This window comes from Ascaphus truei, chromosome 7 (assembly GCF_040206685.1).
Source record: "Ascaphus truei isolate aAscTru1 chromosome 7, aAscTru1.hap1, whole genome shotgun sequence".
In the NCBI taxonomy this organism is placed as follows: domain Eukaryota; kingdom Metazoa; phylum Chordata; class Amphibia; order Anura; family Ascaphidae; genus Ascaphus; species Ascaphus truei.
In genome coordinates this window covers 26,839,401-26,862,856 of record NC_134489.1, presented here as the reverse complement: position 1 = coordinate 26,862,856, position 23,456 = coordinate 26,839,401, and the positions used below count along the sequence as shown (strand labels likewise).

Here is a 23,456-nt window from a genome sequence, read left to right as displayed (position 1 = left end):
TTTTTCCGGCACCAGGCTTCGTCTGCTTATTTGCATAGGAACCGCCCACTTTTTCTCTGCTAGCCGACTCGTCTGGGCTGCCATGAAACTCAGGCAGCAAGCAAGCAGCCAGTGGCTGGGCTTTTCAGTTCAGGTCATTTTAGCCAGCCAGCCAGCCAGCCAGCCAGCCATTGTGACAAGAAGCCAGCAAGTCAAGGCATTTGCTGCTTGCTGCTTGCTGCTGCAGTGTTTGCTATGCAGGCTATTTGGATACAGCTTCAACAGGAGTTTCTTAGGCATCTGCTCGTTCGGACTGAATTAGGCTAGGCAGCAGGCGGCACTCCTGCTCCATGCGAGGAGGAGCTGAAAAGAAAAGAAAGTAAGAAGCCACGCAAAAGAGCAAACAAGACACAGCAAAAAGAAGGAGGCTTTATTTTGTCGTCATTTCTTCATCTTCTTCTTTCTTTGCAAAAGAAAGAGCCAAAAATGCATGTTTGTTTTTTTTCTGTCAGACAGTGATTTGTTTCTATTTTTTGATACAAGCCAAATATCCCCAAAGGGAAGTGCACCGGTCCTGGAGGTACTGCAATACCAGGTCAATGCGTGGAGTGGACAGAGCAAGCTCTTCTTCCATCTCCCTGTTCTAAAAATCCATTTAATATATGGTCCCCAGATAGGGGACGTATCAGATATTAAACTGATAAGAACAGATTTTTTTTTTTTTTTTTTTTTGTTTATTGTATAACAATATACATTTGACATTTTATTTTACATTTTTCTTTTTTGAAACAAAATTTATATAATTAAAATATACTTTCATTCTTTGTTTCTCAAGTCATAATACAAAAATAATCAAAAACATTTCCAAAATCATTTCAAAATCAACAAATCACATAGCAAATACAAAACTTTGTTTAACTCACAAAATTTCAGAATAATTCTCCTCCATTTCATAGCATACTAAAACTACCCACATTCCTCCTCTAATTTTTACTTTTCCCCATCAAACACTCTAAAACAACCGTTTCATTCCATATATGCAATTTTCCGTTCCATTATTTTAAAACAAAAACCCTATCTTTCCCTTTAAACCTTTCTATCCTTCCCCTTAGATTCCCACCTCAGATCATTTTCCTTATTTTTCTATTTTTAGCACAAATTTTCAACTATTTCTTTTCTCAATTCGTTTTTAATTCTTTTTCCAAATCTTTTCTCATTTCTTCTAGTCTTTGTTTTATTCTTTGAAGACTTTTTCCTTTTGTTTTACTAAGCTCTGAGCCTATTGCCACAAAATTTTTTTCATCATCTTTTAATTTTCTATACTCAGTTTTCCATTTAATATACATTTGAACATCCCACCAGAAATCAGTGTCTTTGTCCCATTTGTTTGCTGTCCTCATTTCTTCTGCTCTTCCCCTAATTGTTTGTATATCTTTTTCTTTTATCATTTCCCCAATTTCCCTCCAAAATTCCTCTTTTTGTTTCTCTATTATCTTACTCCTGCTTTCTCTTGTTTGTGTGTCTACAACTATCTTACTTTTGTCTCCTTTCTGAGTTATTTTACTTTCTTCTGACTCACTCACTGATGTGGTTTCAGGCTCACTTCTAATTGCCCCTATCACCCTCCTTTTTGGTGTATCCTGTAAGCTATCTCGCCTTGCGTTAGAAAAATCCTGTTTAGTTTCACTTGGTCCAGCTATTTCCTCTGCCTCCCCCTTCTCTGGTTTACGTTTTGAAGCTTTTCTCTCCATACCTGTTACTTCCATTTCCTCCCCTTCTTCTTCTTGCCCTTTTTCTAAATCTCTCACCGCTTCTTGTATTGCTTCCAAAGCTCTATTCACACTTCCTTCACTTACTTCACTATCCTGATGTACCCCTTCCTCCAAGACTTTTAATTTTCTATCCTCCTCCATTAGCATTGCTTCTCCTTCCTGTCTAGCTTTTTCCTCAATCAACCATTTCTTCTGATCTTTTCTTACATTCATATATTCTTCTACAGTCATATGAGTTCTTCGACTCATAATATCCTCTAATTCTCCAATTAACTCCTCATTACTTATATTCTTTCGTTCTGTGCGAAATACATTTACCCATAACTTCACACCCCCCACTTTTTTTTCAAACAAATTCATTTTTTCTGTTAGAGCTTCGTCCTCCTCTTGAAATTCTACTCTCTCTGCCCAATCTGTACTTTGAGTACCAACCAGTTCTCCTTGCAGAAACTCAGGGGTTTCTTCTACCTCTGAGATCCCCCCCTCCTGCAAGTCCATTCTTCCTTCTTCTGTCTGAAATTTCTTAAAGATAAGTCCAACAAAATCTGAGGTATCTCCAGACTCACTACCCCTTGCTGTTTGGGCATAAGACTTGTTTTTTTTGCACTGCCGTGCTAAATGTCCTCTTTCCCCGCACAAGTCACACTTTTTTGGGACTCGACAGGCCGTTGCTGTGTGTCCTTCTTCTCCGCAATTGCGGCATACAGTCCCTACTTTGTCACACTCTTCTTTGGTATGTCCATATTTGTGACAATTCCTGCAGAAAACAGGCTGGCCAGGGTAGTTTAAAAAACCTCTTTCCCCACCAATGGCAAAATTTGCAGGCGGTTGCATCACTCCTCCTCCTCGGTCTGGATCAGGCTTAAAACGAACCCAGAATCGCCTCTTTCCGTTGAAGAAACCATATGCATTCCTTAACACTTCTCCCCCCCTCACCAGGGAACAGTATCTCCTCAGGAAACAAGCAATGTCTTCCCTCTGCACAAAGGGATTGTACATGTGTACAACCAGCGGTTTGTCTTCCAGCATAAAACTCGGGGCCACGCTGACTCCCGTCAGCCTTGGATCATCCTTCTTCTCACGGCACATCTCATAAACATTCCAGCAGTCTGCATCCGAGATCAGGGTCAGGTCATAAAAGCCCTGCCTTGGGAAGTCTTGGAGGCAGTACACCTTAGACGCATCCAGCTCCAGCATCTCACCAAGAATTTTCTCCACCACATGTTGCAGTCTCACGCGATCTCTCTCGGCTTCCTCGACCAGGAACCGGACTGTATTCTTCATGCCACCGTACGCCATCGTCCGCCTTGAATAAGCTCGGGTGCGGCACCCTAATTGCAGCAAGTGGGTTAAGCCCTTTCGGGCGATCCCACAAGGCAAAGGCGCCGGCCCCTCACTTTCGCTCGCTCATGATCACCTCTCGTCGCTCGAGATGGCGTGCCCCCCCAAAAGCAGCAAGGATCTTAAGCCCCCAAAGGGGCGATGATCCAGGGCCAAGGGAGCACAGTCTCAGCAATCACCTCTCAGCCAGACACTTGGTCTTAGCCAAAAGGCCGAGAAGCGATAACCAGAAATGGGCCCCCGCCTGAGCGCCGCCCGACGGCCGGGGGCGCTACGCTTTAGGGAGAAGGGCAGAGGGAGCCGCTGGCTGCCCGCTCGCCTCCTCCCCCAGCAGGCCTGCCTCCAGTCCCTCCGCTCCTCCCGACACAGCCCCGGGGAGTCTATGCAGCAGCGGCGGCGACGACGACGACGGATGCAAAAGCCAAAGACTTTGTATGGAGTAAAGAAAAGCAGCCGCACACACTGCCGGGGGGCCCGCAAGGCCAGCAAACAGCCAAAAAGGCACATGCTTCCAGTTCTTTTTCCGGCACCAGGCTTCGTCTGCTTATTTGCATAGGAACCGCCCACTTTTTCTCTGCTAGCCGACTCGTCTGGGCTGCCATGAAACTCAGGCAGCAAGCAAGCAGCCAGTGGCTGGGCTTTTCAGTTCAGGTCATTTTAGCCAGCCAGCCAGCCATTGTGACAAGAAGCCAGCAAGTCAAGGCATTTGCTGCTTGCTGCTTGCTGCTGCAGTGTTTGCTATGCAGGCTATTTGGATACAGCTTCAACAGGAGTTTCTTAGGCATCTGCTCGTTCGGACTGAATTAGGCTAGGCAGCAGGCGGCACTCCTGCTCCATGCGAGGAGGAGCTGAAAAGAAAAGAAAGTAAGAAGCCACGCAAAAGAGCAAACAAGACACAGCAAAAAGAAGGAGGCTTTATTTTGTCGTCATTTCTTCATCTTCTTCTTTCTTTGCAAAAGAAAGAGCCAAAAATGCATGTTTGTTTTTTTTCTGTCAGACAGTGATTTGTTTCTATTTTTTGATACAAGCCAAATATCCCCAAAGGGAAGTGCACCGGTCCTGGAGGTACTGCAATACCAGGTCAATGCGTGGAGTGGACAGAGCAAGCTCTTCTTCCATCTCCCTGTTCTAAAAATCCATTTAATATATGGTCCCCAGATAGGGGACGTATCAGATATTAAACTGATAAGAACAGATACTACACTTGATCTTAGCCAAAAGGCCGAGAAGCGATAACCAGAAATGGGCCCCCGCCTGAGCGCCGCCCGACGGCCGGGGGCGCTACGCTTTAGGGAGAAGGGCAGAGGGAGCCGCTGGCTGCCCGCTCGCCTCCTCCCCCAGCAGGCCTGCCTCCAGTCCCTCCGCTCCTCCCGACACAGCCCCGGGGAGTCTATGCAGCAGCGGCGGCGACGACGACGACGGATGCAAAAGCCAAAGACTTTGTATGGAGTAAAGAAAAGCAGCCGCACACACTGCCGGGGGGCCCGCAAGGCCAGCAAACAGCCAAAAAGGCACATGCTTCCAGTTCTTTTTCCGGCACCAGGCTTCGTCTGCTTATTTGCATAGGAACCGCCCACTTTTTCTCTGCTAGCCGACTCGTCTGGGCTGCCATGAAACTCAGGCAGCAAGCAAGCAGCCAGTGGCTGGGCTTTTCAGTTCAGGTCATTTTAGCCAGCCAGCCAGCCAGCCAGCCAGCCATTGTGACAAGAAGCCAGCAAGTCAAGGCATTTGCTGCTTGCTGCTTGCTGCTGCAGTGTTTGCTATGCAGGCTATTTGGATACAGCTTCAACAGGAGTTTCTTAGGCATCTGCTCGTTCGGACTGAATTAGGCTAGGCAGCAGGCGGCACTCCTGCTCCATGCGAGGAGGAGCTGAAAAGAAAAGAAAGTAAGAAGCCACGCAAAAGAGCAAACAAGACACAGCAAAAAGAAGGAGGCTTTATTTTGTCGTCATTTCTTCATCTTCTTCTTTCTTTGCAAAAGAAAGAGCCAAAAATGCATGTTTGTTTTTTTTCTGTCAGACAGTGATTTGTTTCTATTTTTTGATACAAGCCAAATATCCCCAAAGGGAAGTGCACCGGTCCTGGAGGTACTGCAATACCAGGTCAATGCGTGGAGTGGACAGAGCAAGCTCTTCTTCCATCTCCCTGTTCTAAAAATCCATTTAATATATGGTCCCCAGATAGGGGACGTATCAGATATTAAACTGATAAGAACAGATACTACACTTGATCTTAGCCAAAAGGCCGAGAAGCGATAACCAGAAATGGGCCCCCGCCTGAGCGCCGCCCGACGGCCGGGGGCGCTACGCTTTAGGGAGAAGGGCAGAGGGAGCCGCTGGCTGCCCGCTCGCCTCCTCCCCCAGCAGGCCTGCCTCCAGTCCCTCCGCTCCTCCCGACACAGCCCCGGGGAGTCTATGCAGCAGCGGCGGCGACGACGACGACGGATGCAAAAGCCAAAGACTTTGTATGGAGTAAAGAAAAGCAGCCGCACACACTGCCGGGGGGCCCGCAAGGCCAGCAAACAGCCAAAAAGGCACATGCTTCCAGTTCTTTTTCCGGCACCAGGCTTCGTCTGCTTATTTGCATAGGAACCGCCCACTTTTTCTCTGCTAGCCGACTCGTCTGGGCTGCCATGAAACTCAGGCAGCAAGCAAGCAGCCAGTGGCTGGGCTTTTCAGTTCAGGTCATTTTAGCCAGCCAGCCAGCCAGCCAGCCAGCCATTGTGACAAGAAGCCAGCAAGTCAAGGCATTTGCTGCTTGCTGCTTGCTGCTGCAGTGTTTGCTATGCAGGCTATTTGGATACAGCTTCAACAGGAGTTTCTTAGGCATCTGCTCGTTCGGACTGAATTAGGCTAGGCAGCAGGCGGCACTCCTGCTCCATGCGAGGAGGAGCTGAAAAGAAAAGAAAGTAAGAAGCCACGCAAAAGAGCAAACAAGACACAGCAAAAAGAAGGAGGCTTTATTTTGTCGTCATTTCTTCATCTTCTTCTTTCTTTGCAAAAGAAAGAGCCAAAAATGCATGTTTGTTTTTTTTCTGTCAGACAGTGATTTGTTTCTATTTTTTGATACAAGCCAAATATCCCCAAAGGGAAGTGCACCGGTCCTGGAGGTACTGCAATACCAGGTCAATGCGTGGAGTGGACAGAGCAAGCTCTTCTTCCATCTCCCTGTTCTAAAAATCCATTTAATATATGGTCCCCAGATAGGGGACGTATCAGATATTAAACTGATAAGAACAGATTTTTTTTTTTTTTTTTTTTTTAAGAACAGATTTTTTTTTTTTTTTTGTTTTTATTTTATTTTTATTTTTCTTTTTTTCCATAATTTCACATATATCCCTTTCTCTTAAATACATTTCCTGCAAGCAATAAATACTTGACACTTTTACATTTCATACAAACAAAGACATAAATTCCATTCAATATTTTCTTCTGTTACTTTTCAGTACACTCTTTACTTACTTTACACAAAAAGATTGTCAAAATATTTTTTTAATCACTCCAAACCACTCCTGGTCTATACCTATTCACCTCATATATTTATTCCTTTACATAAGCATCAATTAATTTTCTCCTTAAACGAAATATGCCTTTCTTTAATTGCTCGTCATTACAAAAATAACTCCACGATTCTGCATTCTCTGCTCCCCACTGGAATACTTTTTCTATTCTCTCCACCTTTTCCCTTTTCTCTTCCTTTTCCCTTGCCTCCTCCTCCTCAGACATACTCACTTCTTCACTCTCTTCCTCCTCCACAGACACCCTCTCTTCCTCCTCCTCCTCCTCCTCCACCAAAACACCCTCTTCCTCTGGAACCAGCTCCCTCTCCTTCCCACTATCCTGCCCACAGTTCTCAAACTCCCTTTCCTCCTCCTGAACACTGATTTCTTCCTCCCCCACACTGTCCCCTTTTCCTTCATCTTTATCTACACCCACACCTAAAGAATCCTTCTCTATTCTTTGCTGACTCCTCTCTCCTTCCCTCTCTTCCTCCCTATATTCCTGTCCACTGTCCTCTCTCTCCTCCTCTCCACTATCTTGTACACCATCCTCAGTCTCACTTTCCACCTCCTGCACACTGACATCTTCAAAATATACCTCACAGTGCTTGACCCCTAAAACAATCTCTATAGAATCAGGTATTGCACATGGCTTTTCTAACTCCGTCTCACTTGCCATACTGTCCCCCTCACTTTCCCCCTCTTTTCCCCTTCCATCCTCATTAACATACCCTATATTCTCCCCATCTTTTCCCATATCAACCCTTCTCTGTACACCAACATCGTATTCCCTTCTCGCACCATCAAAGTTTCCACACGATTTTTGTGTCTTTGTATTCCCTTTCTTGGGGCACTTGCGTGCCAAATGTCCCGGCTCTGCACAAAAGACACATCTTTTACTCTCACAGCACTTGGCTGCCATATGTCCTTTTTTCCCACAGTTCCAACAACGAACATCAAAAAACTGTCCTGAAAAGTTCAAAACCCCCCTATTCCTGCCAATGCAGAAACTTGCAGGAGGGTGTAGCATTCCTCTGTCACCGTCTGGGTCCAATCTGAAGCGGACCCAGAACTTCCTTCTCCCGTTAAACAGTCCATACTTGTTCTTGATTTCTGCTCCGCCTCTAACTGTTTCACAAAAGCGGGCCAAAAAGTTCTCAATGTCCTCTTTCATGACATAAACATTGAACATCTGTACAATCACCGCCTTCTCCTGCTGTAGAAATCTCGGTATCACTTTGATTCCTCTCATCCTTGGGGAACCTGCTGCCACAACACATCGGTCGTATACCACTTGGCATTCTCGCTCGTCTTTCAGCGTCAAGTCAAAGATTCCCATCTTCAAAAACTCCTGCAGGCAAAAGATTCGTTCAGGATCCACTTCCAACCCCTCAAATAGGATTTCCTCCACGATGTATTCCACACCACCACTGCTTCGTCTGCACTCATCCAGCTGAAACCGAATGCAGTTCCTCTCGTTTGCGTAGTCCGCCATCTTTATCCTCGTCCTCGTCTCTCCAACACCAACTCAAGATCTGGTGCGGCGCCCTAATAGCAGCAGGTGGGTTTAGCCAGTCACGGCGATCCCACCAGGCAAAGGCACCGGCCCATCACTCTCTTGCTTGCTTGTCCGCCTCTGTCCAATCCGGCCGTCCAGGATCAGGTGCGACGCCCCTAAAGCAGCATGAGGGTTTAGTTCCTGGGGAACGATCCCTCAAGGCCAAGGCGCCGGCCCCTCTCCTTCTCTCTCTCCTGATCGCCTCCCGTGCTCGAGTTAGCGTGACTCCCTCATAGCAGCATGGGTCTTAAGCTCCCCAGGAAGCGATGACCCAAGGCCAAGGAGTCACAGACTCAGCGCAACCTCTCAGCCCAGACACTTGATCTGAGCCAAAAGGCCGAGAAGCGATAACCAGAAATGGGCCCCCGCCTGAGCGCCGCCCGACGGCCGGGGGCGCTACGCTTTAGGGAGAAGGGCAGAGGGAGCCGCTGGCTGCCCGCTCGCCTCCTCCCCCAGCAGGCCTGCCTCCAGTCCCTCCGCTCCTCCCGACACAGCCCCGGGGAGTCTATGCAGCAGCGGCGGCGACGACGACGACGGATGCAAAAGCCAAAGACTTTGTATGGAGTAAAGAAAAGCAGCCGCACACACTGCCGGGGGGCCCGCAAGGCCAGCAAACAGCCAAAAAGGCACATGCTTCCAGTTCTTTTTCCGGCACCAGGCTTCGTCTGCTTATTTGCATAGGAACCGCCCACTTTTTCTCTGCTAGCCGACTCGTCTGGGCTGCCATGAAACTCAGGCAGCAAGCAAGCAGCCAGTGGCTGGGCTTTTCAGTTCAGGTCATTTTAGCCAGCCAGCCAGCCAGCCAGCCAGCCATTGTGACAAGAAGCCAGCAAGTCAAGGCATTTGCTGCTTGCTGCTTGCTGCTGCAGTGTTTGCTATGCAGGCTATTTGGATACAGCTTCAACAGGAGTTTCTTAGGCATCTGCTCGTTCGGACTGAATTAGGCTAGGCAGCAGGCGGCACTCCTGCTCCATGCGAGGAGGAGCTGAAAAGAAAAGAAAGTAAGAAGCCACGCAAAAGAGCAAACAAGACACAGCAAAAAGAAGGAGGCTTTATTTTGTCGTCATTTCTTCATCTTCTTCTTTCTTTGCAAAAGAAAGAGCCAAAAATGCATGTTTGTTTTTTTTCTGTCAGACAGTGATTTGTTTCTATTTTTTGATACAAGCCAAATATCCCCAAAGGGAAGTGCACCGGTCCTGGAGGTACTGCAATACCAGGTCAATGCGTGGAGTGGACAGAGCAAGCTCTTCTTCCATCTCCCTGTTCTAAAAATCCATTTAATATATGGTCCCCAGATAGGGGACGTATCAGATATTAAACTGATAAGAACAGATTTTTTGTTTTCCATAAGTGTTTATTGGTTCATAAATCAAAAACATACAGAGTCTTACTTTTCAGAAAAAAAATTCCAAACATCAAACATAAGATAAACAGCTCTTGTATGTACAAGCAATACATCCAGTATTCTTCAAAAAAACCCTGAAAAAAACCTCTCCTCTATTTATACCCCCCATACTTATACACTGATGATGCATAAGTATTAGGGTATTTTCTTTTAAGACCTTCAAAATACACTTCAAACTCCTTAATAGAAGACTGTGCCCTTTTAACAATTACTTCTTCTAGGTACTCTATGTGCTGATCTGTATTTAGTCCCCTATGTTCCTCTTTTACCACATGAAACCAAAATGTTCTGTTTCCCACTTTCTCCTCAACTATCCTCAATTTAGCGTCTAAGGCTTTTTCCCCTGGTGACTCTCCCGGTGGGTACTTCTGGGTCAGTTTTTTCTCCTCTCCCTTACTCTCACTTCCGCTTACCCCACTTCCTTGTCTTTGAACTTTGATTCCCTTCCCTATTTGCTTTTGGTCCTTTTCCCAACTTTTCCTTGAAGATGAACTATCACTCCCACTTTCTACCACTTTCAATTTCCTCGGTGTTACCTTTTCCCACTTTTGTTCTGCTGTTCCTCCTCTAGCTTCCTCCTTCAAACTTGCTTCTCCCTCTCGTCTAAACTCCCCTCCCCCTTCACTTTCTGACGAAGAGATCGGTCCCCAATCACTCCCACTACTCCTATTACTTGATGGTGCTGTTCTCTGTGTTTGGTTCTCCGAAATACTAGGGTATCCCTCAAAATCACTATGCTCTTTCTCCCTTTTGTCTGGCATGATACTTTCCGGGGTTTCTTCTATCACTGTCACCTCTGTAGAGCTCACTGGATTTTTTACTTCCTCCTCACTAACGTCTTCTAGCTCAAAGACTATTTTTTCCTCCTTTTTTTCCTTAGGGACTGCTCTACCCTCTTTCATCTCCACCAACTGTATCTGTTCTTTTTTCATTTCCTCATATTTCTCTTTTGTGATGTTTTTCCTTTGATGCATTACTTCTTCTAATCGCTTTATTATTTGCTGATCTGTACTCCCCTTATGTTGCTTCCTAAAAATTCCTACCCAGAAATCTACCTCTCCAACTGCACTGTGAAATTCCCCCATTTTTTCCCTTAATGTACACTGCCTTGGTACTTCTCTCATCTGTTCCTTCCCTATCTTCCCTCCCTTCTCTACTTTTTCCCTAGGCCCCTCTCTGTTCTCTTCCCCCTGGACATCCTTCACTTCTATACTGTCTACTTCCTGTTGACTTTTACGTTTTTGGGGCTTCTTTTCCCCAACTGTAACCTCCATTTCCTCCTCCTGTTCTTCACAAGACTTCCCCTCCCTCCCCTGTGCATCATGAAATTCCATACTTTCCCCCCAGTTTGGGGCAGGCGTACTCACAGACCCTGCTTTCCCACCCTTATCCACTGCCTGATCAGAGTCTCCTCCTTCCTTCTTTTCCCCACCAAAACTTTGGGCAACAGAGTCCAGAAAAAAATCTTCCTCTTTCTTTTCCTGGGCGTCACTCTTTTCTAAGTGCTCCAGGTATATCTCCGTCAGTCTAGGATCAGTCTCTATCTCAGGGGTTTCCTCCACCTCCGAGGTCTCCTTGTTCTCATCTATCATCAGGGAGCTCTCACATTCGTCTCTCCCCCGATCAGGACTCATAGCCTGAGCATAGCTTTTTTTCCTGGTGCATTGTCTTGCCAAATGTCCACCCTCCCCACACAGATCACATCTCCTGGGCACATCACATTTATTTGCTGTGTGCCCTTCTTTTCCACAATTACGACACACTTGACCTGTTTTTTGGCAGTTCTCTCTGGTATGCCCGTACTGTAGGCAATTCCGACAATACAAAGGTTGTCCTGGAAAAAACAGGAAACCTCGATTTCCCCCTATGCTGAAGCTTGAAGGGGGGTTCCTGACTCCTCCTGTTCCAGTCGGGTCTGGCATAAAGCGGACCCAGAACCTTCTTTTCCCGTTAAAGATCCGAAACGAATTCTGCAGTACTTCTCCGCCTCTCACCGATGTACAATACCGCTTTAAAAACATCTGGATTTCCTCTTTCGGCACATACGGATTGTACATGTGGACCGTTACCGGCCGTTCGTCCATCCGAAAGCTAGGATATATCTTTATCCCCCGCATGCTGGGATCTCCCATCAGCTCCTTCATCTTCTCAAAGCAGTCCAGGCATTTTCCTTCCTGATAAAAGGTCACATCGAAAGTGCCTTGACGCTGGAAATCTTGCAGGCAATAAATCTCCTCTGCTTCCACGCCAATCTTCCGAAGCATCTCCACCACGATAAACTGCAACGAAATCCGTCCTCTCTCTTCCTCGTCGACGGCAACACGGATTGTGTTCCTCAAATGCGCCCAAGACGCCATCTTGTCTTTTGGATCGCCCTCCGAATCAGCTCGGGATGGCGTGTCACCCCAAAAGCAGCATGCGGCTTAAGACTCTTTCGAGCCGATGCCGCAAGGCCAAGGTGACACAGTCCCAGCTAAGCCCCTGACCCAGACACAATGATCTGAGCCAAAAGGCCGAGAAGCGATAACCAGAAATGGGCCCCCGCCTGAGCGCCGCCCGACGGCCGGGGGCGCTACGCTTTAGGGAGAAGGGCAGAGGGAGCCGCTGGCTGCCCGCTCGCCTCCTCCCCCAGCAGGCCTGCCTCCAGTCCCTCCGCTCCTCCCGACACAGCCCCGGGGAGTCTATGCAGCAGCGGCGGCGACGACGACGACGGATGCAAAAGCCAAAGACTTTGTATGGAGTAAAGAAAAGCAGCCGCACACACTGCCGGGGGGCCCGCAAGGCCAGCAAACAGCCAAAAAGGCACATGCTTCCAGTTCTTTTTCCGGCACCAGGCTTCGTCTGCTTATTTGCATAGGAACCGCCCACTTTTTCTCTGCTAGCCGACTCGTCTGGGCTGCCATGAAACTCAGGCAGCAAGCAAGCAGCCAGTGGCTGGGCTTTTCAGTTCAGGTCATTTTAGCCAGCCAGCCAGCCAGCCAGCCAGCCATTGTGACAAGAAGCCAGCAAGTCAAGGCATTTGCTGCTTGCTGCTTGCTGCTGCAGTGTTTGCTATGCAGGCTATTTGGATACAGCTTCAACAGGAGTTTCTTAGGCATCTGCTCGTTCGGACTGAATTAGGCTAGGCAGCAGGCGGCACTCCTGCTCCATGCGAGGAGGAGCTGAAAAGAAAAGAAAGTAAGAAGCCACGCAAAAGAGCAAACAAGACACAGCAAAAAGAAGGAGGCTTTATTTTGTCGTCATTTCTTCATCTTCTTCTTTCTTTGCAAAAGAAAGAGCCAAAAATGCATGTTTGTTTTTTTTCTGTCAGACAGTGATTTGTTTCTATTTTTTGATACAAGCCAAATATCCCCAAAGGGAAGTGCACCGGTCCTGGAGGTACTGCAATACCAGGTCAATGCGTGGAGTGGACAGAGCAAGCTCTTCTTCCATCTCCCTGTTCTAAAAATCCATTTAATATATGGTCCCCAGATAGGGGACGTATCAGATATTAAACTGATAAGAACAGATACTACACTTGATCTTAGCCAAAAGGCCGAGAAGCGATAACCAGAAATGGGCCCCCGCCTGAGCGCCGCCCGACGGCCGGGGGCGCTACGCTTTAGGGAGAAGGGCAGAGGGAGCCGCTGGCTGCCCGCTCGCCTCCTCCCCCAGCAGGCCTGCCTCCAGTCCCTCCGCTCCTCCCGACACAGCCCCGGGGAGTCTATGCAGCAGCGGCGGCGACGACGACGACGGATGCAAAAGCCAAAGACTTTGTATGGAGTAAAGAAAAGCAGCCGCACACACTGCCGGGGGGCCCGCAAGGCCAGCAAACAGCCAAAAAGGCACATGCTTCCAGTTCTTTTTCCGGCACCAGGCTTCGTCTGCTTATTTGCATAGGAACCGCCCACTTTTTCTCTGCTAGCCGACTCGTCTGGGCTGCCATGAAACTCAGGCAGCAAGCAAGCAGCCAGTGGCTGGGCTTTTCAGTTCAGGTCATTTTAGCCAGCCAGCCAGCCAGCCAGCCAGCCAGCCATTGTGACAAGAAGCCAGCAAGTCAAGGCATTTGCTGCTTGCTGCTTGCTGCTGCAGTGTTTGCTATGCAGGCTATTTGGATACAGCTTCAACAGGAGTTTCTTAGGCATCTGCTCGTTCGGACTGAATTAGGCTAGGCAGCAGGCGGCACTCCTGCTCCATGCGAGGAGGAGCTGAAAAGAAAAGAAAGTAAGAAGCCACGCAAAAGAGCAAACAAGACACAGCAAAAAGAAGGAGGCTTTATTTTGTCGTCATTTCTTCATCTTCTTCTTTCTTTGCAAAAGAAAGAGCCAAAAATGCATGTTTGTTTTTTTTCTGTCAGACAGTGATTTGTTTCTATTTTTTGATACAAGCCAAATATCCCCAAAGGGAAGTGCACCGGTCCTGGAGGTACTGCAATACCAGGTCAATGCGTGGAGTGGACAGAGCAAGCTCTTCTTCCATCTCCCTGTTCTAAAAATCCATTTAATATATGGTCCCCAGATAGGGGACGTATCAGATATTAAACTGATAAGAACAGATTTTTTTTTTTTTTTTTTTGTAGCCCGGGTGGTGAAAAAGTGATTCCACCTCAAAAACCGTGCTCGTGATCCACGCTGTGAGATCAGGTGCTCTAAAACTTGTGACGAAGTCCGCTCCGGAGAGTAGGCCAGTCCGTGCCATAAGCAGTCCTCTCCAGCCGAAGCCTTGGAGTCCTGCTGTTACATTGACGTCGTCATCCGAAGAATCCGACGTCCATCCTGTTCCCTCCTAATGCAGCTGACGCCACAGGAGAGTCCAAGTCTTTAGGGTGTTCGGCTGACGCCTACTAACCCACCGCAATCTTCCCCCGAAGGGATGGCGACTACTAGCCAGCACTCAGTCTTTGCTCTCCGGAGAGAGGGGTGACGATAACCCAACACAAACCGAAACATCAAAAATCCATGGTGCGAGTGCTCCAGTGCTCTGTGTGATGCAGTGCAGGAGGTGCTCAGACGTACAAACACAAAAAGGGTGTGCACAAGTGCACGCCCGGCCCCGTGCAAGGCCAGGCGGGTGAAAAAATAATTGGCTTGTCCCCTCAGCGGAAGGCAATAAGGGGGGCCAAAGTGCGGGAAAAATAGGGGACGGTGCAAAAAAATCAGTGCAGATCAAGTGCTCGTAAGTGGAGGCCGGACGTGCCAAAACGACCAACCACAGTGCAGCAAGTGATACTCCCCAGGTTATCCAGGCCTGGGGTGCAAGATTAAAAAGCCCGGGCTACTTTGCATCCGCCCTCTCAGCCCATGACCAGACCAAGTGATGCAAATAGGGCCATCCTTCACAGGACAGACCCTACACTTGATCTTAGCCAAAAGGCCGAGAAGCGATAACCAGAAATGGGCCCCCGCCTGAGCGCCGCCCGACGGCCGGGGGCGCTACGCTTTAGGGAGAAGGGCAGAGGGAGCCGCTGGCTGCCCGCTCGCCTCCTCCCCCAGCAGGCCTGCCTCCAGTCCCTCCGCTCCTCCCGACACAGCCCCGGGGAGTCTATGCAGCAGCGGCGGCGACGACGACGACGGATGCAAAAGCCAAAGACTTTGTATGGAGTAAAGAAAAGCAGCCGCACACACTGCCGGGGGGCCCGCAAGGCCAGCAAACAGCCAAAAAGGCACATGCTTCCAGTTCTTTTTCCGGCACCAGGCTTCGTCTGCTTATTTGCATAGGAACCGCCCACTTTTTCTCTGCTAGCCGACTCGTCTGGGCTGCCATGAAACTCAGGCAGCAAGCAAGCAGCCAGTGGCTGGGCTTTTCAGTTCAGGTCATTTTAGCCAGCCAGCCAGCCAGCCAGCCAGCCATTGTGACAAGAAGCCAGCAAGTCAAGGCATTTGCTGCTTGCTGCTTGCTGCTGCAGTGTTTGCTATGCAGGCTATTTGGATACAGCTTCAACAGGAGTTTCTTAGGCATCTGCTCGTTCGGACTGAATTAGGCTAGGCAGCAGGCGGCACTCCTGCTCCATGCGAGGAGGAGCTGAAAAGAAAAGAAAGTAAGAAGCCACGCAAAAGAGCAAACAAGACACAGCAAAAAGAAGGAGGCTTTATTTTGTCGTCATTTCTTCATCTTCTTCTTTCTTTGCAAAAGAAAGAGCCAAAAATGCATGTTTGTTTTTTTTCTGTCAGACAGTGATTTGTTTCTATTTTTTGATACAAGCCAAATATCCCCAAAGGGAAGTGCACCGGTCCTGGAGGTACTGCAATACCAGGTCAATGCGTGGAGTGGACAGAGCAAGCTCTTCTTCCATCTCCCTGTTCTAAAAATCCATTTAATATATGGTCCCCAGATAGGGGACGTATCAGATATTAAACTGATAAGAACAGATTTTTTTTTTTGTTTTAAATAGTTTTATTTACCATTTAACAGTTTTACAATAAAATAAAAGACATTTTTCCACAATATCAATTTTTCTTCCTTCAAACCATTCAAACATATCACCTTCTACCCTTGTTCCTTCCCCACTCCACTCCTCCTATCTACCTCTTCTACTCCCTCCTCTTCCTCCTTGTCTCGCCTCTTTTTCTTTTCTTATAACCCATTCTTCTATTCCTTTTGACTCCTCCCTATATCTCTTTGCCTCCTCTTTATACCTTATCATGTCCCTCTTTGTCCATTCTATAAGGTTTTCTACTGAACTTAATATCTCCTCTTCCGATGTTTTTTTAATTCTTTCTGCCCTAAACCATATTCTCCAAAAAGCTCCATCTCCAGTTCTCTGGTTAATCTCCTCTAACCCCTCTTCTAGCCTCTCCGCCAATTGTTCTGGTGTCTCTACTCCTCCTTCTCTCTTCCTCTCCTCTATCATTTTTTTTTCACTGCTACTATCTGTTGTTTCCTCTCTTTTTTGAGGGGGGGGTGTCCCCCCTGAAATTTCACTCTCACTTTCACTCAAACCTCTCAAAATTATTATTTTTGTTTCCCCCTCTCTATCTTTTCCTTCTATCTCCATCTTTCTATCCTGCTTTTTCTTTCCTCTCTCTGCGTCCTCACTACTACTCGCCCCGCTCACTTTCCTCTGTATCTTACTACTGCCTTCGTTTCCTTGTACTTCTCTCTCCCTCTCTCTCTCATTTTTCTCTTTTCTCTTCTGTGCTCTTCTTTCCACAGCAGAACATTCCATTTCACTAATTTCCTCCTCTACCCCAGGAATACTATCACTACTTTCTGAAGTCTCTCCTGTTTGTTCTAAGACCTCTACATCTTCCACTTCCTCAGCCTCTTCCTTCTTCCTAGCTTCCTCCGCCAGCATTGCTTCTCCCTCCAGTCTAAATTCCTTCTCTTTCAACGCCTTTACCTGATCTTCTCTCAACTTTATATACTCTTCTGCAGTCATAACCGCTCTACGTTTCATAAGGTCATCTAATTCTTCTATTACCTCCTTATCACTCATATCCTTTTTATGTATCACTTTCATCCACAACTTTACATCCCCCACCTTCTCCTGAAACATCTTCACTTTTTCATTAAGTGCCTCCTTCTCCTCTTGTACCTCCACCCTTTCCGCCCACTTCCTACTCTGAATACTCCAAGCTTCCCCTTTACCATCTTGTCCAGGTTTAGGGGTTCCCACTCCTTCTGCCCTTCCCCCTTCCTGCATATCCATCTCCCCCTCCCCTATCTGTTCATCCCTTAGGATAAGTCCTTCCAAGTCTGTAGCACTTTCCTCCTCACTTCCTTTTGCCTTCTGTGCATAAGTTCTTTTCTTCATGCATTGTCTTGCAATATGACCTCGCTCCCCACATAAGTCACATCTTTTTGGTACATCACAGTTGGCTGAAAAATGTCCTTCCTTTCCGCAATTGCGGCAACACTGTCCTGTTTTTTTACAGTTCTCGCGTACGTGTCCATATTCCAAACAGTTCCTGCAGTACAGGGGTTGCCCTGGGAAAAACAGAAATCCCCGGTTTCCTCCAATACTAAAACTCGACGGGGGGTTAAGTACTCCACCTGCACCTGATGGGTCAGGTTTAAACCGGGCCCAAAACCTTCTTTTCCCATTATATATCCCATAAGTATTGTGCAATTCCTCACCACCTCTTACAGATGAACAATATCTTCTTAGAAACATCACCAGGTCCTCTTTACACACATACGGATTGTACATGTGAATGGTAATTGGCCTCTCATCCATTCTGAAACACGGAATCATCTTTATGCCTCGCATGCTCTGGTCATCCAACATCTCCTTCACCTTCTCAAAGCAACAAAGTGCAATTCCTTCCTGATGGAAGGTCACGTCGAAAATTCCTTGCCGGGGAAAATCCTGCAGGCAATATATGCTCTCTGCATCCATCCCAATCTTCTGGATAACATCTTCCACAATAAACCGCAGCTCGACCCGTCCTCTCTCCGCCTCCTCTACCACGAACCGGATCGTGTTCTTCAGATGCGTCCATGTCGCCATCTCACCTTCGATCGCCCTCCGAGAATGCTCAGGATAGCGTGCCCCCCCAAAAGCAGCAAGTGGCTTAAGACTCCCGAAGGAGCCGATGCCACAGGGCCAAGGGGGCACAGTCCCAGCTAAGCCCCTGACTCAGACACAATGATCTGAGCCAAAAGGCCGAGAAGCGATAACCAGAAATGGGCCCCCGCCTGAGCGCCGCCCGACGGCCGGGGGCGCTACGCTTTAGGGAGAAGGGCAGAGGGAGCCGCTGGCTGCCCGCTCGCCTCCTCCCCCAGCAGGCCTGCCTCCAGTCCCTCCGCTCCTCCCGACACAGCCCCGGGGAGTCTATGCAGCAGCGGCGGCGACGACGACGACGGATGCAAAAGCCAAAGACTTTGTATGGAGTAAAGAAAAGCAGCCGCACACACTGCCGGGGGGCCCGCAAGGCCAGCAAACAGCCAAAAAGGCACATGCTTCCAGTTCTTTTTCCGGCACCAGGCTTCGTCTGCTTATTTGCATAGGAACCGCCCACTTTTTCTCTGCTAGCCGACTCGTCTGGGCTGCCATGAAACTCAGGCAGCAAGCAAGCAGCCAGTGGCTGGGCTTTTCAGTTCAGGTCATTTTAGCCAGCCAGCCAGCCAGCCAGCCAGCCATTGTGACAAGAAGCCAGCAAGTCAAGGCATTTGCTGCTTGCTGCTTGCTGCTGCAGTGTTTGCTATGCAGGCTATTTGGATACAGCTTCAACAGGAGTTTCTTAGGCATCTGCTCGTTCGGACTGAATTAGGCTAGGCAGCAGGCGGCACTCCTGCTCCATGCGAGGAGGAGCTGAAAAGAAAAGAAAGTAAGAAGCCACGCAAAAGAGCAAACAAGACACAGCAAAAAGAAGGAGGCTTTATTTTGTCGTCATTTCTTCATCTTCTTCTTTCTTTGCAAAAGAAAGAGCCAAAAATGCATGTTTGTTTTTTTTCTGTCAGACAGTGATTTGTTTCTATTTTTTGATACAAGCCAAATATCCCCAAAGGGAAGTGCACCGGTCCTGGAGGTACTGCAATACCAGGTCAATGCGTGGAGTGGACAGAGCAAGCTCTTCTTCCATCTCCCTGTTCTAAAAATCCATTTAATATATGGTCCCCAGATAGGGGACGTATCAGATATTAAACTGATAAGAACAGATTTTTTGTTTTCCATAGTAATTTTTATTGCCGACAAAAGTAAAATTGTTTACAGAAATTCTCAGATAACACACAATGGTTAACACTATAATACAGTCAAGAAACATAAACTACTTTTCAAATTCCTCCACATATTTTACCGAAAATAACTAAAAATACATCACATACATTTCAAAAACACTTATTTTTTCCTGTCTTATCTCTACTAAATTCCCACTTTAGAACAAACAACATTACATCATTTTCCAAACTTTAGAAGAAAATCAGCCATAAAAACTTACAACAAACTCTATTGCAACACTTTGCTAGCATTCTTCTATTTCAAAAACCCAAACATGTTTTACACATTAATTCACCTTTCATACTAGGATTTTTATCTTTATATCATTCTATTCTCTCCGAAAACACCTATTTTCATTTACATTTCAAAACCAAACCCATTTATATTTCTATCCTTTCCAAAAAACTCTAAATTTTTAATTTTTCCTATTTACCCTACATTTAGAACAAGTATACTTTTCTTTCTAGCCCATACTCAAAATCTTTTCTGCCAGAAGGCTTTTTCCATACTTTCAAAACAGTTCAATTATATTGCATTACAATCACATTATTTTACACTTTCCCCTTCTCTCTTTAAATTTCCCTTTTTTTTTTCCTCCTTGGTTTTATTACAAAAATCCGCCTATCTTCTTCTTTTTCGCTAAGACTGGCCTCATCATAACCCATTCCACTAACACGACCTCCCCCTTCCACAGTGTCCTTTCCCTCCTCCTCTTTACTGTCCTCACTACTGCTCTCTTGTTTGCTACCCCTTCTCCTAATGTCCCCTTTCCTCTTGCTCTCCACCTTGTCTTGAATCCTCCTCTCCTCCTTTTTGTACTCAAACCTCCTCTCCTCTTTTTCTTTAAAAAAAACTGCCTCCACCTTGTCAAAAAACGCATCATTTTCAATGTACTCCATACCCCCTATTTTCAAAACTTTTTCCACCTCTTCCCCTGAAAAAAACTCTTCTCTCCTCCTCTCCTCTTCTTTTGCTTTCAACGATGCTGCTTCTATCTTTGCTGCATACTTAGTAATCCAATCATCCTCACAGTCTTCCCCCACTAACCTTTCCCTTTCCACAAAAACCCCTTTCTTACTTTCCCTCTCAACCTCCTCCTCTACTCTAGGCTGACATTCTTCATTCTCTTTATAATCACACATTATGTCACAAAATTCACTCTCCTCTGTTGTAAGCTGGTATACTTCATTCTCTTCAGACTCACACAATATTTCACTCTCAACCTCCAAAGCCTTTTCCACTTCTTCCCCTGATTTAAACTCCTCTTTTGTCATTTCTGTCCGCCCAGTACTTCCCAACACACCTCCCCCCAAATTTTCTTCATCAAAGTTCATAATCATTTCTCCTTGTTTTCCTTCATGATTCACCTTCTCCTTTAGACTGTCCATTTGTCCAAAAAGCCTCTCAGTACCCAAGGCCATGATATGTCTATCTCCGTTGTCAAAGTTATTCTTCTTCGAATTATCACTCTTTGCAACAACCTGCATTCCTCTGTCATATGAGTGGTCACCCAGTCCAGAGATCTGTCCTGGAAACCACAGAGAGCCTCCATTCCCTTCAAAACAAAACCTGGCAGGAGGGTAAGTCACCCCTCCCACTCCCTCAGACTCTATCCCAAGGCAAACCCAAAACTTTCTTTCGCCATTGAACATTCCATATTCATTTCTTTGTTCTGCACCTCCTTTAACAACTGTACAAAAGTGCTTCAAAAAGCGCGCAATCGTCTCCTTCCGTACAAAGGCATTTTTCATCTGTACAATCACCGGTCTTTCTCTCATCAAAAACTGGGGCGATACGCTGATTCCCATCATCCTAGGATCTCCAGCATTTTCCTTCCATCTTTTATACGCCTTCCAACAGTCCGCCTCCTGAAAGAAAGCCAAATCAAAGCTCCCCTGCCTCTGGTGCTCCAGAAGACAAAAGATTTCTTCAAATTCCACCTTGAGTAAGTCTCTCATCACCTCCTCCACGATAAAGCGACGTCCCACTCGATCTTTCCAGGCCGTCTCTACCAGAAACCTGAGGGTATTCTTTGTTGTCCCCTCCATCACCAACTTCAGTCCACGCCTTTGCTCTCGTCCTTGTCCACCAAACGCGTCTTGGCTCCGGTGCGGCACCCTTATAGCAGCAAGGGGGTTAAGTCTGTTAGGACGATCCCCCAAGGCCAAGGCGCCGGCCCTTCACCATCTCTCTCTCTCTTGTCCGCTTCTGATCATCCTGAGCTTCGGTGCGGCGCCCTGATAGCAGCAGGAGGGTTAAGCCTATTATGGCGATCCCTCCAGGCAAAGGCGCCGGCCCTTCACTCTCTCTCCGTCCTTCTCTCTTGCTTGTCCGCTCCTGATCGCCTCCCGCTGCCTGAGATGGCGCACCCCCCCAAAAGCAGCATGAGTCTTAAGTTCCTTTCAGAACGATGACTCAAGGCCAAGGGGGCACAGTCTCAGCAACCTCCTGACCCAGACACTTGATCTGAGCCAAAAGGCCGAGAAGCGATAACCAGAAATGGGCCCCCGCCTGAGCGCCGCCCGACGGCCGGGGGCGCTACGCTTTAGGGAGAAGGGCAGAGGGAGCCGCTGGCTGCCCGCTCGCCTCCTCCCCCAGCAGGCCTGCCTCCAGTCCCTCCGCTCCTCCCGACACAGCCCCGGGGAGTCTATGCAGCAGCGGCGGCGACGACGACGACGGATGCAAAAGCCAAAGACTTTGTATGGAGTAAAGAAAAGCAGCCGCACACACTGCCGGGGGGCCCGCAAGGCCAGCAAACAGCCAAAAAGGCACATGCTTCCAGTTCTTTTTCCGGCACCAGGCTTCGTCTGCTTATTTGCATAGGAACCGCCCACTTTTTCTCTGCTAGCCGACTCGTCTGGGCTGCCATGAAACTCAGGCAGCAAGCAAGCAGCCAGTGGCTGGGCTTTTCAGTTCAGGTCATTTTAGCCAGCCAGCCAGCCAGCCAGCCAGCCATTGTGACAAGAAGCCAGCAAGTCAAGGCATTTGCTGCTTGCTGCTTGCTGCTGCAGTGTTTGCTATGCAGGCTATTTGGATACAGCTTCAACAGGAGTTTCTTAGGCATCTGCTCGTTCGGACTGAATTAGGCTAGGCAGCAGGCGGCACTCCTGCTCCATGCGAGGAGGAGCTGAAAAGAAAAGAAAGTAAGAAGCCACGCAAAAGAGCAAACAAGACACAGCAAAAAGAAGGAGGCTTTATTTTGTCGTCATTTCTTCATCTTCTTCTTTCTTTGCAAAAGAAAGAGCCAAAAATGCATGTTTGTTTTTTTTCTGTCAGACAGTGATTTGTTTCTATTTTTTGATACAAGCCAAATATCCCCAAAGGGAAGTGCACCGGTCCTGGAGGTACTGCAATACCAGGTCAATGCGTGGAGTGGACAGAGCAAGCTCTTCTTCCATCTCCCTGTTCTAAAAATCCATTTAATATATGGTCCCCAGATAGGGGACGTATCAGATATTAAACTGATAAGAACAGATTTTTTTTTTTTTTTGTTTTAAATGTTTATTTACATTCACATTTTTACAAGACAAATAAATTTTGTACATACACAAATCAACATTTTCAATTTAACTTTTCCACCAATCAGACATATATTGCATAATTTCACTTACATCTTCCTTAGTTCAGCCTGCCTTTTACTTTTCTCGTTGCTTGCTATTTGTCTCTCTAACATCTTCCTATATCTTTCAATTTCTACCTCAAACTCCTTTGGCGACATCTTTTCCTTCCGTGAAAGTATCTTCTCTAGTTCCCCTATTATTTGGTCTATCCCCCCATGAGGGTTTGCCTTATGTATCATCCCATACCACACCTTTGCCTCTCCTATTTTCTCCTCAACCTCCTTTAATTTCTTGTCTAAATATTCCCTTTTTCTCCCCATATCCCAGCTTTCTTTAAACACAGAGTCCCTTTCTTCCTTTTTACTTGGGCGTCCCTTATCCTTTTCTTGCACCCCACTTCCTTCACTCTCTGATCTTTCTGCCACTGAAGCTGCTCCTCCTTCACTCTCACTCCTACTTGTCCCTCCCACTTTCCGTTTTGGCATACTTGTTGTCTCCCCCGCTTTTCCCTCTTTATTTAGGTGTCCCTTAACCTTCTTTTGCTCTCCACTTCTTTCACTTTCAGATGAGGAGATCTCTCCCCAATCACTGCCACTACTCCCCGCCATTGTAGGTGTTATTCCCTGAGTTTGTGTTTCCACAACACCCGGGTATCCCTTAAACTCACTCTCCTCTTTCTCCCTTTCGTCTTGCATAATACTT

The 23,456-nt window shown here is 47.2% G+C and overlaps 8 non-coding genes and 2 pseudogenes across 8 annotated transcripts; all 10 read right to left on the bottom strand.

Moving 5' to 3' along the window:
• Window positions 1-537: 537 nt before the first annotated feature.
• Window positions 538-730, bottom strand: LOC142500265 (U2 spliceosomal RNA). Its single transcript, XR_012802879.1, has one exon. It is a non-coding gene; the product is annotated as a U2 spliceosomal RNA (small nuclear RNA).
• A 3,405-nt stretch (window positions 731-4,135) lies between these two features.
• Window positions 4,136-4,326, bottom strand: LOC142500723 (U2 spliceosomal RNA). The gene has a single exon (XR_012803251.1). It is a non-coding gene; the product is annotated as a U2 spliceosomal RNA (small nuclear RNA).
• Window positions 4,327-5,157: 831 nt separating this feature from the next.
• On the bottom strand, window positions 5,158-5,348 carry LOC142500722 (U2 spliceosomal RNA). Its single transcript, XR_012803250.1, has one exon. It is a non-coding gene; the product is annotated as a U2 spliceosomal RNA (small nuclear RNA).
• Window positions 5,349-6,179: 831 nt separating this feature from the next.
• Window positions 6,180-6,364, bottom strand: LOC142500216 (U2 spliceosomal RNA). The gene has a single exon (XR_012802855.1). It is a non-coding gene; the product is annotated as a U2 spliceosomal RNA (small nuclear RNA).
• Window positions 6,365-9,329: 2,965 nt separating this feature from the next.
• On the bottom strand, window positions 9,330-9,504 carry LOC142500128 (U2 spliceosomal RNA; annotated as a pseudogene).
• Window positions 9,505-12,910: 3,406 nt separating this feature from the next.
• LOC142500721 (U2 spliceosomal RNA) lies at window positions 12,911-13,101 on the bottom strand. Its single transcript, XR_012803249.1, has one exon. It is a non-coding gene; the product is annotated as a U2 spliceosomal RNA (small nuclear RNA).
• An 835-nt stretch (window positions 13,102-13,936) lies between these two features.
• On the bottom strand, window positions 13,937-14,133 carry LOC142500752 (U2 spliceosomal RNA). Its single transcript, XR_012803273.1, has one exon. It is a non-coding gene; the product is annotated as a U2 spliceosomal RNA (small nuclear RNA).
• Window positions 14,134-15,749: 1,616 nt separating this feature from the next.
• LOC142500071 (U2 spliceosomal RNA) lies at window positions 15,750-15,928 on the bottom strand (annotated as a pseudogene).
• Window positions 15,929-18,981: 3,053 nt separating this feature from the next.
• LOC142500813 (U2 spliceosomal RNA) lies at window positions 18,982-19,177 on the bottom strand. Its single transcript, XR_012803301.1, has one exon. It is a non-coding gene; the product is annotated as a U2 spliceosomal RNA (small nuclear RNA).
• Window positions 19,178-22,516: 3,339 nt separating this feature from the next.
• Window positions 22,517-22,699, bottom strand: LOC142500234 (U2 spliceosomal RNA). The gene has a single exon (XR_012802865.1). It is a non-coding gene; the product is annotated as a U2 spliceosomal RNA (small nuclear RNA).
• Between the last annotated feature and the right edge of the window lie 757 nt (window positions 22,700-23,456).